This window comes from Podarcis muralis, chromosome Z, assembly GCF_964188315.1.
Source record: "Podarcis muralis chromosome Z, rPodMur119.hap1.1, whole genome shotgun sequence".
Classification (NCBI taxonomy): Eukaryota; Metazoa; Chordata; class Lepidosauria; order Squamata; family Lacertidae; genus Podarcis; species Podarcis muralis.
Window position 1 is genome coordinate 17,991,028 of NC_135673.1, and position 14,957 is coordinate 18,005,984.

Here is a 14,957-nt window from a genome sequence, read left to right on the forward strand (position 1 = left end):
AGCCTCAGCGCCTAGGGCTTGCCGATTGAAAGGTCGGCGGTTCGAATCCCCGCGGCGGGGTGCGCTCCCGTTGCTCGGTCCCAGCACTTGCCAACCTAGCACTTCGAAAGCACCTCTGGGTGCAAGTAGATAAATAGGGACTGCTTACTAGCGGGAAGGTAAACGGCGTTTCCGTGTGTGGCCCTGGCTTGCCAGAGCAGCGATGTCACGCTGGCCACGTGACCCGGAAGTGTCTGCGGACAGCGCTGGCCCCCGGCCTCTTGAGTGAGAGGGGTGCATAACCCTAGAGTCTGTCAAGACTGGCCCGTACAGGCAGGGGTACCTTTACCTTTACCTTTATATTCATGGGAAGCTAAACCTTGTACCTTATCAGTATTTTCATAGAATTACAGTGGACACTTGGCTTGTAAACATGATCCGTGCAGGAGGCACATTTGCAACCTGCAGTGCTGCGTCTGCGCATGCGCGGGTTGTGATTCGGCACTTCTGCACATGTGCAAAGCGTGATTTAGCACTTCTGTGCATGTGCGAGCACCAAAACCAGGAAGTAACCTGTTCCGGTACTTCCGGGTTCGCAGCGGTGCGCAACCCAAAAACATGCAACCCGAAGTGTCTGTAACCCGAGGTGTGACTGTATAGACTTGAAAGGGACCTAAAGAGTCATTCAGTCCAACCCCCTGCAATGCAGGAACCACATCAATTTGTTCTAAGAACTAATTATTATTATTTATTGAATTTATATACCAGTCTATACCCCTTGGAGGTCACAGGGCAGTTCACATAAAAGATCAACATAAAAACCACAACAATAATCAAAATAAAAACAACAACCTAATAACACACACATACACACCAAATTAATTGTGTTTCAGGGCCAAAAGCCTTTGCAAACTGATCTTCAGGGGGGAAATGAAAACAAAGAATCACGAACTCATAGAGTTGGAGGGGGTCCGAGGGGTCATCTAGCCCAACCCCGGCAATGCAGGAATCATAACTAAAGGATCCCTCACAGATGGTCCCCCAACCTCTGTTGGAAATGAAAATGCATTTAAAAGTGTTGGAAAATGAGCATTTGTTCATAAAACACATAAAGTTCAAATGTGAAATTTTCATACGATCTTGGGGTAGGATGTGGCGGTGTGTGGAATCTGCACAAAACAGAATGGAATGGAGCAGTGTGATGGAAACAGGATGGGATTTTACTGTTTAGTCCATCCCTTGCTTGTGGAGCTGCCTGTACTGTTGAAGCGAGTAGCAGAAAAGGGTGGATTTTGCAAGTTAAATTAAAAACCTGGCACCCTAGACCAGGGAAACAAGTCCAATGCTCATCTGAAGCAAAAGAACACCGAGTCCAAGTAGTTTATTTTGCACACAGATTGGGTAAGAAAACAGCCTAGATTGTAAATCGAAAATTTCCAGTCATTTTCTGTTGGGCAGAACTTCGTCACTTGACTTTGCTCCCTGCATCTGTGAAATCTAAAAAGTGGTGGTTTTTACCCGAGGGCAAGCAAAGCTGGAAAAAGGCTTTGCTTGTTAAGCCTGAGTTTTTCATCTGATTTTACAAAAGTCAGTTTAGGCAGTGGAGGCAGCTGCCAGCTCCCTCTACAGGCTGGCGGTGTCAGCCAGTTTTGTGTTTCACACACAAAAGGTGCCAGAAGTTCCCTGTGAAGAGTCACTCTGGGCCATGGGACTGCCTGCACATCCGATTTAACATCCTGTCCTTGAAAGGAAATGCATAAGTGGGGGGGGGGGCTCCCAGACTTAAGAGAAGTAAATAAATTTTAAAAAGGCTTCTTCATGCAGTGATGCAGTACATACTTCGACTGTGGAACTCCCGCAGAAAGTAGTTATTGCCACCATCTTGGATGGCTTTAATGGAGGATTAGACAAATGCAAGGGGATGCGGGTGGCGCTGCGGGTTAAACCACAGAGCCTAGGACTTGCTGATCAGAAGGTTGGTGGTTCGAATCCCTGCGATGGGGTGAGCTCCCGTTGCTCGGTCCCTGCTCCTGCCAACCTAGCAGTTCAAAAGCACGTCAAAGTGCAGGTAGATAAATAGGTACTGCTCCAGCGGGAAGGGAAACAGCGTTTCCGTACGCTGCTCTGGTTTGCCAGAAGCTGCTTAGTCCTGCTGGCCACATGACCCGGAAGCTGTACGCCGGCTCCCTCAGCCAATAAAGCGAGATGAGCGCCGCAACCCCAGAGTCGGCCATGACTGGACCTAATGGTCAGGGGTCCCTTTACCTTACCTAGACAAATGCATGGAGGAGCATTGCTTGCCACAATGCTTTTGAACACCAGTTGTTGGTAAACGCATGAGGGGAGAGCTCCTCTTGTGCTCAGGTCCTGCTTGCGAGCTTCCCACTGGAGCATCTGGGTGGCCACTGTGAGAACAAGATGCTGGGCACTTTGGCCTGATCAAACAGGGCTCTTCCTATGCTTCCTGTATTGCAGGGGGTTGGACTGGATCAGTAATGGCCAAATTTGGCCCTCCAGCTGTTTTGGGACTACAACTCCCATCATCCCTAGCTAACAGGACCAGTGGTCAGGGATGATGGGAACTGTAGTCCCCAAACAGCTGGAGGGCCAAGTTTGGCCATCACTGGACTAGATGATTCTTAGGGTTCCTTCCAGCTCTACAATCCTATGATCCTGATGTGGTCCTGATCTTTTATCTGACTTGAATCAAATAACCCAAGGTGTTTCAGGCAGGGGGTGTCTTTCCCAGCCCTCTCTGGAGATGCCACTGGGTACTGAACCAGGGGCCTTCTGCATGGCAAAGCAGATGTTCTTAACCACTGAGCCAAGGCCCTCTCCGATTTCTCTAAGTTCCTACATGGCTGAGGAATTTCAAGGGAAATCAAAAGTTTTATGCCTGTATGAAATACTCTTTCAGTTCGATTTTGGGTTTTAAAAAGAGTAGTTTCGGTGGTACAGAAATATTTCCTGCTTGATCCTTGTAGTGAATAGTCACACAGCTTAACAGTGATGTTACAAATAAGGAAAATTTAGATTTGGGGTAGGATCATCACAGTTAGATATCACTGGCAAAATACTGAGTTAAGATTGAAGACTTAGACATTTCCAAGGAAGGAAAAGAATTCTGTTGAGGCTTGTGGATTTTTTTCTTGGGGGCAACTTGCAATCCTCCTCACACATCTCATTTAAAATTATTCTCTGTCCAAAAGGACAAGCTGGCCCTGTATTTTTTATATTGTTAGCCATTTAAACTGTCTTTATGGTTAGCCTCTTTCCAAGGTGTAGAAGGTCATCTTTATTGCACCCGTAGAATGACTCTGAATCCATCCAAAGTGCAGCTGTGGGTGGTCCTTTTTCCACTCAACACAGAACTTTCCAATTAAGTCAAGGTGTCCCCTCCATGCCCCCTGGTCCTGATGGACACTTCATTAAAGTCTGCTTTTCACCTTATTTCTTTAACCTTGGTGGTCTAACAACAGGCATAACTACAGCCAAACATTTCCCTTATGTGGACTGGTTTGTTTGTGTCCTTTTGATTCTGACTACATTGTCAGTCAATAGGATGTTGGTGGAGGAAACAGGCCCATAGCTGTATGGATTCTGAGAACATCTAGATCCATCCTTCAGCATCTGATAGGCATGGCGTGGAGGCATCTGATAGGCATAGGGTGGAGGCCTCCATGCTATCAGGGGCACCAACTCCATAGATGCAGATGCTCTTCCTCTCTTATGATGCAAGAACTCATGGGCAATCAATGAAGCTGAATGTTGGAACATTCAGGACAGAGGAAGGAGTTATTCACACAGTGCATAGTTGAAATATGGAACTCCCACAGGAGGCAGTGAAGGCCACCAACTTGAATGGCATAAAGAGAGGACTGGACAAATACAGGGAGAAGGCTGTCAGCGGCTACTAGCCACAATGGCTCTGTTCCACCTCCACAATCAAAGGCAGTCAATGTCTCTGAATTATACCTGTTGCTGGAAATCACAACAGGGGAGAATGTTGTTGCTGCTGCCGCACTCTAAGTCCTGTTTGTGGCTCTTCCCTTTGTGGCATCTGGTTGGCCACTGTGAGGACAGGATGCTGAACTAGTTGGGACATTGGCCTGATCCAGCAGGCTTTTCTTATATGGTAACTGATTGCCTGAAAATTGCTTTTAAAAACTGGCAAATGATGTGGGTGTATGGTGTCTACAATTCATATGAGCTGCCAGCTAGGAAAGGCAGGTTCAAATCGTGCAAGCCTCTCCCTTACAGTTTCAGGCATCCCAGCTGTAGCATGGGAACAATGGAACATAAATATTAATGTCATCTAGAAGGCGATCACATTTATTCTGGCACATATTTTCATGGCTTTTTGAACTGCTTTTCTAATTCTTAAGAAAATCTAAAGTAAGAGTGAGCAAATCAGTTTTTTCCCCTCATACATGTATCACTTTAGCACACATTCACTCATATTTTTTCCTATTTCTGAATTAAACCTTCAGGGTTTCTTTTTGGTTGTGGTGATGTTTTAACAATCCACATGAAAAATTATTTTTAGGTGTGTATTCCCTTAAAAAAATTAACCATGCTTTGAAATTTGCCTGCCTCCGAGTTTTGCAGTGCAATTCTTCATTCATTCATTCATTCATTCGATTTATATACTTCCCTTTATCATAAGATCTCAGGGTGGTTCACAGAATAAAATGCAGGATAATAAGTAAATCAATAGAACAGCAAAACAACCCCTGCCCCAGTAATGAGTACAAAACTGCATATCCTTATGTAAAGTGTTCATAAAAATGCATATGTTACCGAAAATAACACTTCGCTGCCTGTACCCCTCCATTTCCCGCTCCTGGCACTGTTCCTGGATTAGCATGGACTGCTCATCCATTTTCAACTTCAGGCACACATCACTCCTAGCCCTCTCTCCAGGAAACACAGATCCCACGACTGACTCCAGTGTTACAAAAGCTGGGTGCCTGCCCCTCTCTCTATCCTGAGTGGTGGCAAGAGCCTATGAGGTCCCAGGCACATACCCAGGGTCCATTCTCCTTTGGAGAATGGAAGACACGGTGGAGACTGTCATGCTTTGAGAACTATGGTTTATTCACCTGTTTACACCTTCAGTTTGCATGGGGGAAGTCCAGATGTTACTGTATACACATTTCCAGAGGCTGCACTGAAGGCAACCTTTAGGCTGCCTCCCTCCAAGATGGATCTCAGCTCTTTCCTCCCATTCTTCTTCCCAGAAAAACTTTTCCCTGTCCCCTCAAACACTCCCCATCACTTTGGTAACCTTTCAAACTCCTGTCTCTGTTCATATCTGAGAGCGGGGTGGGGGTGGGTGGGGGGTGGGTGGAGAGGTCTCTTGCATTGGCAACCACCCACAATGGGCCCTCAAAGGGCCTCTATTGTTGCCTTAATGACCCTGGCTTGGCCAATTTACCCAGGAATTCCTCTGCAGTTTATATTTCTCCCTTCCCAACCCAAGCAATCACAAACCTAGAATTTATTAATTTCCAGGGTTTACCCTAAATCTATAACCATTTATTTATTTATTTATTTATTTAAACCCCACATTTTTCCCTGACAGGACTCAGGTGTGCTATTTTAGGCAATCTTGCTTTGCAATTATGTGTATATTAGAGGAAATTGCATTTTTAAAATGTCCTTGGAGAAATCTGCAGCAAAATGCACCTCTGTAAATCAATCAATCAATCAATCAATCAATCAGAGTGGTTTAACAACAACTCTATTTAAACCATGCAATAAAAACACACACATAAAGAAAGTTAAAATTGGAAATCAGCTAACTACTATGGACAGATGTATTCTTAATTGTTTTATGAATTCTCATGAGGCTTTTAAAAAAATAATATTATCAAATTGGTGTTGAAATGCAGAGAACTGGACTGAAAAAAATGAGAAATGGGGAGAAATGGAAATGGAAATTGACAAATTCACTGCTCCCCGACTCTGAGTATGGCTAACAATGGATCTCCCTCTCCCTCTCCCTCTCCCTCTCAATGTCCTATCTATATCCCCACATATTTCCCTATTTTATCTACCTCCCTATCTATCTCAGCCATTCTGATTACAATTTTTCAGCCTTCTGTATTGCAGCATCTTCTTAGCATATAATGCTCAGTTCTTGTTGTAGCTGAGTGGAACGAAGCAGGCAGGCAGTTGAGGAATTTGGAGGGGGGGGCCTTTGCAATCGTGGTTATGAGGCCATTCCAAAGGTGAAATTCTTGTAGAAAGTCCCCCATCTCCTCCTTAGCAATGGAGCATTTTTGTGCTGTGGAATGTGGCAGTTTTCCCAGAATGACTAAGCAAGCAATGGTTGGTCTCTCTCAGCCACTCCATGCGACACTAAACCTCTCTCCTCCCCACCCCTAAACCTTGCAACAGAGCATTTGCACAAAATCCAGAGAGCGCTGCCTGAGCTGGTTGCCAGTGAACTCGCTTACATTTGTTTATATTTATTTATTGGTTTTATATCATCACATTGATAACCCCAAGGCACAACTAAATTAAAAAGACATTTCACAGAATCACAGAGATGGAAGGGACCGTGAAGATGATCTAGTTCAAACCCCTACAATGCAGGAACCTTTCACCCAAAGTGGGGCTCAAACCCACAAACCTGAGATTCAGCATTTCATGCTCTACCAACTGAGCTATCCCACTTGGCAAAAACGTCTGGAAGCTGAATGAATGAGCAGTAATACAGCAAGTGCAATTCATTGCAAACAAGTGTAAAGTGATGCATGCTGGGGCAAAAAACCCCCCCCCTTAAATCTATTCTCATGGGGTCTGATCTGACAGTGACAGACCAGAAATGAGACCTTGTGGTTGTAGGAAATATTTACTCCCTCATTCAGTGGACATCCAATGAACAGAGGTTGGATGGCCATCTATCAGGGATTCTTTAGCTGTGATTGCTGCATTGCGGAGAGCTGGACTAGATGGCCTTAGGGGGATCCCTCCAGCTGTACAATTCTGTAGTTCTATACCATCACACAACAGCAATGGGCCCAATCTTTGTGGCGACAGCCTGGAAGTGGTCCTAGTAAAGACATTCTGCCCTGCTGAGCATAAGGATTGTGGAGGACACAGGAGAAGCTTGGATTACACCATGGAGCTGCCATCGACAGACCCTGATTGACAACCTTAGTCAGTGTTTTATTACTCCATTTCTTGTAGGATATCGGAAACTGCCTTAACGAAAATGGTGCCTCCTGATTAGTGGGCCTGCTATTTATTTTTTAATAAAAAGGTTGCATTATTTTTCAAACCAGAAAACATAAATGACAAAGAGCCAGAGAGAGAGAGAGAGAGAGAACATTTTCTAACACGTCACCAACTGTGGCAAACTTTCTGTATCAGCTTAAAATCAAAGTTTGTTTTTGTTTTTTTTTTTTGAAAGGGAAACTCCATATCCAGATTTAATGAATTAACTGAATTAATGAATTAGCCAATATTCCAAAAAGAAAAAACAGGAAACACTTAAAAAAACACACCCAATTGCTTGAGATTTATTTAATCTGAAGACATCTTGACATTTTACCTTGGAAAGACAGCCCCTGCCACATTCCATAATTGTGATTGCTGGATTGGAGTAATATCCATTGAATTCCTTGTTCATGAAACACAGATACAAAGTTACCCAATTTGCACCTCTCGGATTAAGGGCACAGACAGTAATTCTTCTGTGCACCAAACTGAATATATGAAAGAACACATATTAAAATGTTTTGGGGGGAGGTGCGAAATGCTTTCAAATATGTGTTTCCCGTATTTGTTAAAGAAATAATTTGCAGATCAATGCAGAAATGGAAGACAATGGAATTATGGATAGAATCATAGAATTGTAGAGTTGAAAGGGACCCCGAGGGTAGTCCAACCCCTTGTCCACCAGCTAGTCTGCTCCACTGTTGATAAAAAGGGGAAGCTCCATGAAATGGAACTAGACATAGCTGTAGGAAAAACCTTAGCTTCCTGAAAAATATCCTGTTTCTATTTAAAACAAAACTCAAGTAGCTAGCTCTCATGGTTGCAAAGATGACTACTTGATTGTTGGGGGTTGCAGGTCCTAACTGCCAGCTAAATTAGAATAAACCATGCCTATGTGGTTAATTTCCATGACATGCCTGGAATTTTATTCATTTAATCCAAATTTTGCACAGTTTAGCTAAATAGCAAACAGATTCCTATGGGCTCAATGCCTGGCTGCTAAGACGCCGGTTTGCCAGAAGGCAATACAATGGGTAATAGGTTAGTTCTGTGTCAAAAATTTATCCTGGGCTTTTCCTCTTTCACCGAAGCCTCTTTCACAGAATTGCAGCGCTGGAAGGGACCATAAGAGTCATCTAGTCCAACCCCCAGCAATGCAGGGACCTTTTGCCCAACGTGGGGCTTCAAACGCTCCACCAATTGATAAAAAATGCTGCCTTCAAATGTTATCAATGGGGAGAGAAAAAATGCAGTGAAATTCTCATGGGCAGGGTTCAGGATTTTTGTGGCGCTTACTTTTGAAGTGACTGAGTAGTGTTGGTGGGTGCCATTTATTTCTGCCTGCAAATCCAGACTCCCTTGGAAGGTGGTGGACTCGCCTTCATTGGAAGCTTTGAAGCAGAGGTTGGGATGGCCATCTGTCATGGATGCTTTAGTTGATATTCCTGCATTGCAAGGGGGTTGGACTAGAAGACTTCAGCATCCCTTCCAACTCTGCAGTTCTATGGTTCTATGGCTGAATGTGAATTTGAACCCTGGTCTTGCAGTCCCTACACTCTGAGCACTACATGGCTCTGGCTGTCATGAACACAGGAGTGGCATGCTTCCACCTTCCTTTTACAACCTGCTGAGCTGAACTTGGTTTAACTGGGCAAATAGCTGAAAAGGGGATTTGATTCCACAGGAGATCTTGGCTTCAGCTGTGCTGGCAAGTGATGGCTTGCTATACCAGAACAGCGAGGGAGTTTTTGGGGCAGAGATGCCTTTGCAAAATCTGTGGTGCATTGTGCCAGGTTTTGATATTGAAATTCTAGCCTGTGGTTTGTTTGGGCTGGTTGAGAGCCATGCTTAAACACACACACACACTTGGAATAGAAGTGCACATTCCTCCTCCACAGCTGGTTCTAGCCAATGGTTGAATGGACTATAACGTACATTAGCTCCAGCCAGTATATCTGCCTGGAAATCGCCAGGTTGAGGGAGAGGCTCTGCTAGATGCCTTGTGTGAATGCAGCCAGGTTGAGCTCTGTCACATGTTATGAGCTGGCATTATGAGGAGGGAAGCTGCCATACCAGTTCAATAGCAGTTGTTAGAGGGAGAGGAGGGGTGCTCTTGTGCTTGGGTCCTGCTTATGGCATTCCCATTGGAGAATCTGGTTGGCCATTGTAAGGACAGGATACTGGACTAGGCTAGCAGGCCCTTTCTATTTCCTTATGTTCTGTAATTTAGGCACTTGGGGCTGCCCTGAAAAAGGCCCTGTCAAGCATAGATTCTAGTTGGAAGATTCAGGACTGATAAAAAGAAATCCCTTCTTCATGCAGCACACAGTTAAAGTATGGAATTTGCACCCGCAGGATAGCCACCAACTTGGTTGGCTTTAAAAGAGGATTGGACAAATTCATGGAGGAGGAGAGGGCTATCAATGGCTATTAGCCATGCCAGCTGTGCTCTGCCTCCGTGGTTGAAAGCAGCTGTGCTCCTGAATACCCGGAGCTCAGGGCGATAAAACAATTGCTGAGATGGCTAGAGTGCTGGTGGTGGAAAACTCATTCTGAATCTGAACGGACACAGGTTAGAGCTCAACATTGAGCCTACCAAGTGGTGATAGTGACAGCAAAGAGGACCTTCTTCACCACCTCTATTGCATCTGCAGAAAACAGCAGCACAAGTCTCTTTCAGGTGGTTCACAATTTAGAGAAACCACCTGCATCATCGGGGCCTGGTGAGGACCCCAAGATCTCCTGCAATGATTTTTGCAGATAAAGTCGCTCAGATTCAGAAAGAGGTAGACTCCACCGTGGGAGTAGGGTGGGGGCAGGAGAGTGCTAGAGTCCTGTCTAGTCAAGTTGTGTGGGATCATTTCCAATCTGTTACCTCTGAGGATGTGGACAAGCTGCTTGGACGAGTGAAACCCACCTGTCTCCTTGATCCTTGCCCATCCTGGCTGATAAAAGCAAACCGGGAAGGGCTGGGCAATGGGCTCTGCGGGGTGGTGAATGCTTCTCTCTGTGAGGGAGCCTTCCCAGACACGCTGAAAGAGGTGGTTATTAAACCACTTCTTAAAAAAAATATTTGGACCCTGCCAATATGGCCAACTATCGCTCAGTCTCAAATCTTCCATTTTGGGGCAAGGTGATTGAGCGGGTGGTTGCGGAACAACTCCAAGCACGCCTGGAGAATGCAGACCATTTGGATCCCTTCCAATAGGGATTCAGGCCTCACCATGGGACTGAAACTGCCTTGGTCATGCTGGTCAATGATCTCCGGCGGGCGAGGGACAAAGGTGAAAGCTGCTTCCTAGTTCTGCTGGATATCTCAGCGGCCTTTGTTACCATCGACCACGACATCCTTCTGGACCGTCTAGAGGGGCTGGGAGCTGGGGGCACTGTTATATTAGGTTCCGCTCCTTCCTCCTGGGCCATGTTCAGAAAGTGGTGTTCAGTCCCCTGGGCTCTCACTTGTGGGGTGCCTCAGGGTTCTGTCTTCTCCCCTATGCTTTTTAACATGTATATGAAGCCGCTGGGAGAGATCATTAGGGGGTTTGGGCTGGGTGTTCATCAGTATCTCTTTTAAATCAGAACCAGTGAAGGCGGTGAATGTCCTGTGTGAGTGCCTGAAGGTGGTTGAAGGATGGATGGCGGCTAACAGATTGAGGCTGAATCCTGACAAGACAGAAGTACTGTTTTTGGGGGACAGGGGGTGGGTGGGGGTGGAGGACTCCCTGGTCCTGAATGGGGCAACTGTGCCCCTGAAGGACCAGGTGCGCAGCCTGGAAGTCATTTTGGACTCACAGCTGTCCATGGAGGCGCAGGTCAGTTCTGTGTCCAGAGCAGGTATCTACCAGCTCCATCTGGTACACAAGCTGAGACCCTACCTGCCCACAGACTGTCTTACCAGAGTGGTGCATGCTCTCGTTATCTCCTACTTGGACTACTGCAATGTGCTCTACGTGGGGCTACCTTTGGAGGTGACGCTGAAACTACAACTAATCCAAAATGTGGCAGCTAGACTGGTGACTGGGAGTGGCCGCCAAGACCTGAAAAACCTACATTTGATCCCAGTACGTTTCCGAGCACAATTCAAAGTGCTGGTGTTGACCTTTACAGCCCTAAACAGCCTCGGTCCAGTATACCTGAAGGAGCGTCTCCACCCCCATCATTCAGACCAGACACTGTGGTCCAGCTCCGAGGGCCTTCTGGCGATTCCCTCACTGTGAGAAGTGAGGTTACAGGGAACCAGGCAGAGGGCCTTCTCAGTAGTGGCACCCTCCCTGTGGAACGCCCTCCCATCAGATGTCACGGAAATAAACAAGTATCTGACTCTTAGAAGACATCTGAAGGCAGCCCTGTTTAGGCAAGTTTTTAATGTGTTAATGTAGGGAAACCCAGCCAGATGGGCAGGGAATAATAATAATAATAATAATAATAATAATAATAATAAATAATACCAATTGCTAGAAAGAACAGGAGGGGAGAGTGCTCAAGCGCTCAAATCCTGTTCACAAGTTTCCCACAAGTTGACCACTGTGAGAAGAGGATGCTGGACTAGATGGGCGTCTGGCCTGATCCTGCAGGCTCTTCTTATGGCTAGTTGGACCAGTGGCCTGATCCAGTAGTCTCTGCTTATGTTCTTATGAAAACCTATCCAGGCCGGTGCCACTCTAATGCCAGTGGCATTCCACCACTGGGGCACCAGCATCAAGAAGACCCTCCTGTGTGGCTGTGTCCCAAATGCTCAGTAAATGCTGCATGGATAAGGGGGTTTCTCTGCACAAATCTACCACCTCAGCAGGTGTCTATGGGAGCAGATGATCCACCAGATTTTTAATATTTATATCCAACTAAGTTCTACTCAGAGTAGACCCAGTGACATTAATGGATCCAAATTAGTCACCACCTGTTAATTTCAGTGGGGCTATATATGTCAGAGCAAGCACCCTGAACTTGGCTCAGTAGCAAATTGGCAGCCAACGCAGCTGCTCCTTCACCGTCATTAATATGCTCCTGGCAAGCTCTCCTGGTTAAGAGCCTAGCTGCCACATTCTGTGCTGGATGCAGCTCCTGAATGGAGCCAAAAGGCAGCCCCATGTGCAGTGCCTCACGTAAAGCCTGCCCTGGCACAGCCTGTTTTATCACACCCTACGAGCCTTTGCATTAGGCAGGTGCCATCTTCAAGGGTGGCATTAAGAGGGAAGCCATGTGGCATCCATAGAAAAGGAAAGTTGCTTTTGATCGGCGGTTGAGCAGAGGCATGCGCCATGGCAGACTTCCAACAAGATACCCACTTCTTCCTTCCTTTGTTCTTGTCTTTTCCTCAGGCATATTACAGCTAGTGATTAGCCAAATCATATTTTAGTCATTTTCCCTCTGGCAATGAAAATTCATGCGCCTTCTTGTGTTAGCAGGCCACAGAGTAAACCTAGAGGAAAGAGGCAGGGGGGGGTCTGAATATTATGGAAGCCTGTTCCTGAGTCCCATTGAGACTTAAGCACATAAGAAGAGCCTAATGGATCAGACCATTGGTCCATCCAGTCTAGCACCCTGTTCTTACAGTGGCCAACCAGGTGCCTGTTGGAAACCTGCAAGTAGGATTCGAGCAGAAGAGCAAATTATCTCCACCTACCATTTCCAGCAACTGGTATTCAGAAGCACTGGTGTCCTTTCCTCCATGAATTATTCTAATACTCTTTTAAAGTCATCCAAGTTGGTGGCCATCACTGTCTCCTGCAGAAGGCAGTTCCATAGTTCGACTATGTGCTGTTCGAATACGTTCTTTCTTTTCTTTGTCTTTAATCCTCCAGTATTCAGCTTCACTGGATGTCCACAAGTTCTAGTGTTATGTGAGAGGGAGAAAAGCTTTTCTCCATGCCATGCATCATTTTATAATCTTCTATCGTCCTGCCTCTTCCTTGCCTGTTTTCAAAACTAAAAAGTGCCGAATGTTGCAACTAGGGCTGGGCGATGCCTGGGTTTCAACCTAGTGTTATATCACCAGTTAAACATCGTGATATACTGATCTATCATGAGGTCTGAAATAAGGATGGAGCTATGTAGAGGCATTGGCTGGCTTCATGGTTTTTACTGCTTCGTGGTTTGTGCCAGTGCCTGCTCTTGTGATTTGCTGCCCCCTGCAGGAGCCCGCAGAGTAAACAGGGGCTGCAGGAATCAAGAGAAGCATTGCCTGCCTTCACGGTTTTTCCCACATTGTGATTTTTGCTTAGAGGGTGCACACACACATAATAATTTGTGATGTATTGCCAGGTCAAAAAATATGAAACCGATATCACCATATGGACTTTAAACTGGTTTTGGACGATGTATCAGTATATTGTCCACACCATAGATTACCAGATTTTGTTCTTTTCCCATTGATCCCAAACACGGAATCTGTAATTTTCACAACTGCTGCACAGTCGCACTTACTGGGGTGATGGTGTTAACCACCCACAACCTACACACCTGGCAGAGCATGGTGGAGGACTCATAGTTGGTTCAGGGTTACTTCCTCAGGCGAGAACTTCAAATGTGTTAGTTGGGTTCTCCTGGCTGGAAGGCACATCCTTCATGCCATCCTCTGGCTCAGGAGAGGAGTCCCTTTCAGGACCTTGTAGAAACCACTCTCTCTGTAGGGAAAATGAGCTTTCCATCTGCTGGGAGTATTGTTATTTTGAGCCATCAAAGTCAAGCAGGCCATAATGCTGGCCAGTTGGGCATCCTTGCAACAATCTCACCTTTGACTTTCCCCATGGCACGTTGCAAGATGAATTTTGTAGTGACAGTGGAAGTCGGGGGGTGGGGGGCGTTCTTTTAATCTCAGACACTCTTTTTTTTTACAATCTCAGAAACAAAACTCTGCATGGGCACTTAAATCTTCTTCCCTAGATCAGTGGTATTGTTGTTTACGCTGACATGTTACATTGGTTGTGTATTCTTTTTGTAAAGCGCTTTGGGTGGGGTTTTTTAACATTGTTTATTTATATTTAATTTGTATACCATCCTTCATCTAAGGCAGTGTTTCCCAACCTTGGGCCTCCAGCTGTTTTTGGACTACAACTCCCATCATCCCTAGCTAGCAAGACCAGTGGTCAGGGATGATGGGAATTGTAGTTCAAAAACAGCTGGAGGCCCAAGGTTGGGAAACACTGATCTAAGGAACACTGGGCAGTTTAAAATATAAAAACAGAAGAATATATAACATAGTTACAAACAAAACAATTCCTCCCGTACCCACCGTTTAAAAGGCCATAGATTAATTAGCCCAGGGTTTGGCAGAAATGGATACATTTGAAGAAAAGAAAGAAAGAAAGAAAGAAAGAAAGAAAGAAAGAAAGAAAGAAAGAGAAATGCAAATTTTTGTTTGTAATTTGGGGGGTAGTTTTTGTTTTAAACACTTTTTAAAAAAGAAAACTGTTACAGAAAACTATATAGGGAATATAATAAGTCGCTGAAAAGAGGGGACACTGTTCTTCTGTTGAATGGAAACAACTGGGGTTTGGGATATTTAATGCATTTAAAGGCCAGGGAAAGCTTACAATATATTGAGGTTCCTGAGGAAAAGTGTCAGCGAGAAGGAGAATTTATTTTCCTCAGCCAAAATAAAGAAGTCACTTCGCTATATTGAGTTAGCCCCGTTTACCTTGCTTCTGAAATTTCACCTGATCATTAGATTTGGGTTGTATCCAAAAGGAGAATAAGAGGTGACATGATAGAGATTTGTAAAATGATGCACCGCCTTGAGAAAGTGGACAGAG

At 45.3% G+C, this 14,957-nt stretch overlaps 1 protein-coding gene across 2 annotated transcripts in view; it reads left to right on the plus strand.

Annotated features, from left to right (window-relative positions):
- COL5A1 (collagen type V alpha 1 chain) overlaps window positions 1-14,957 on the plus strand; it is a 183,415-nt gene that overhangs the window by 22,983 nt on the left and 145,475 nt on the right. The window lies entirely within an intron of this gene.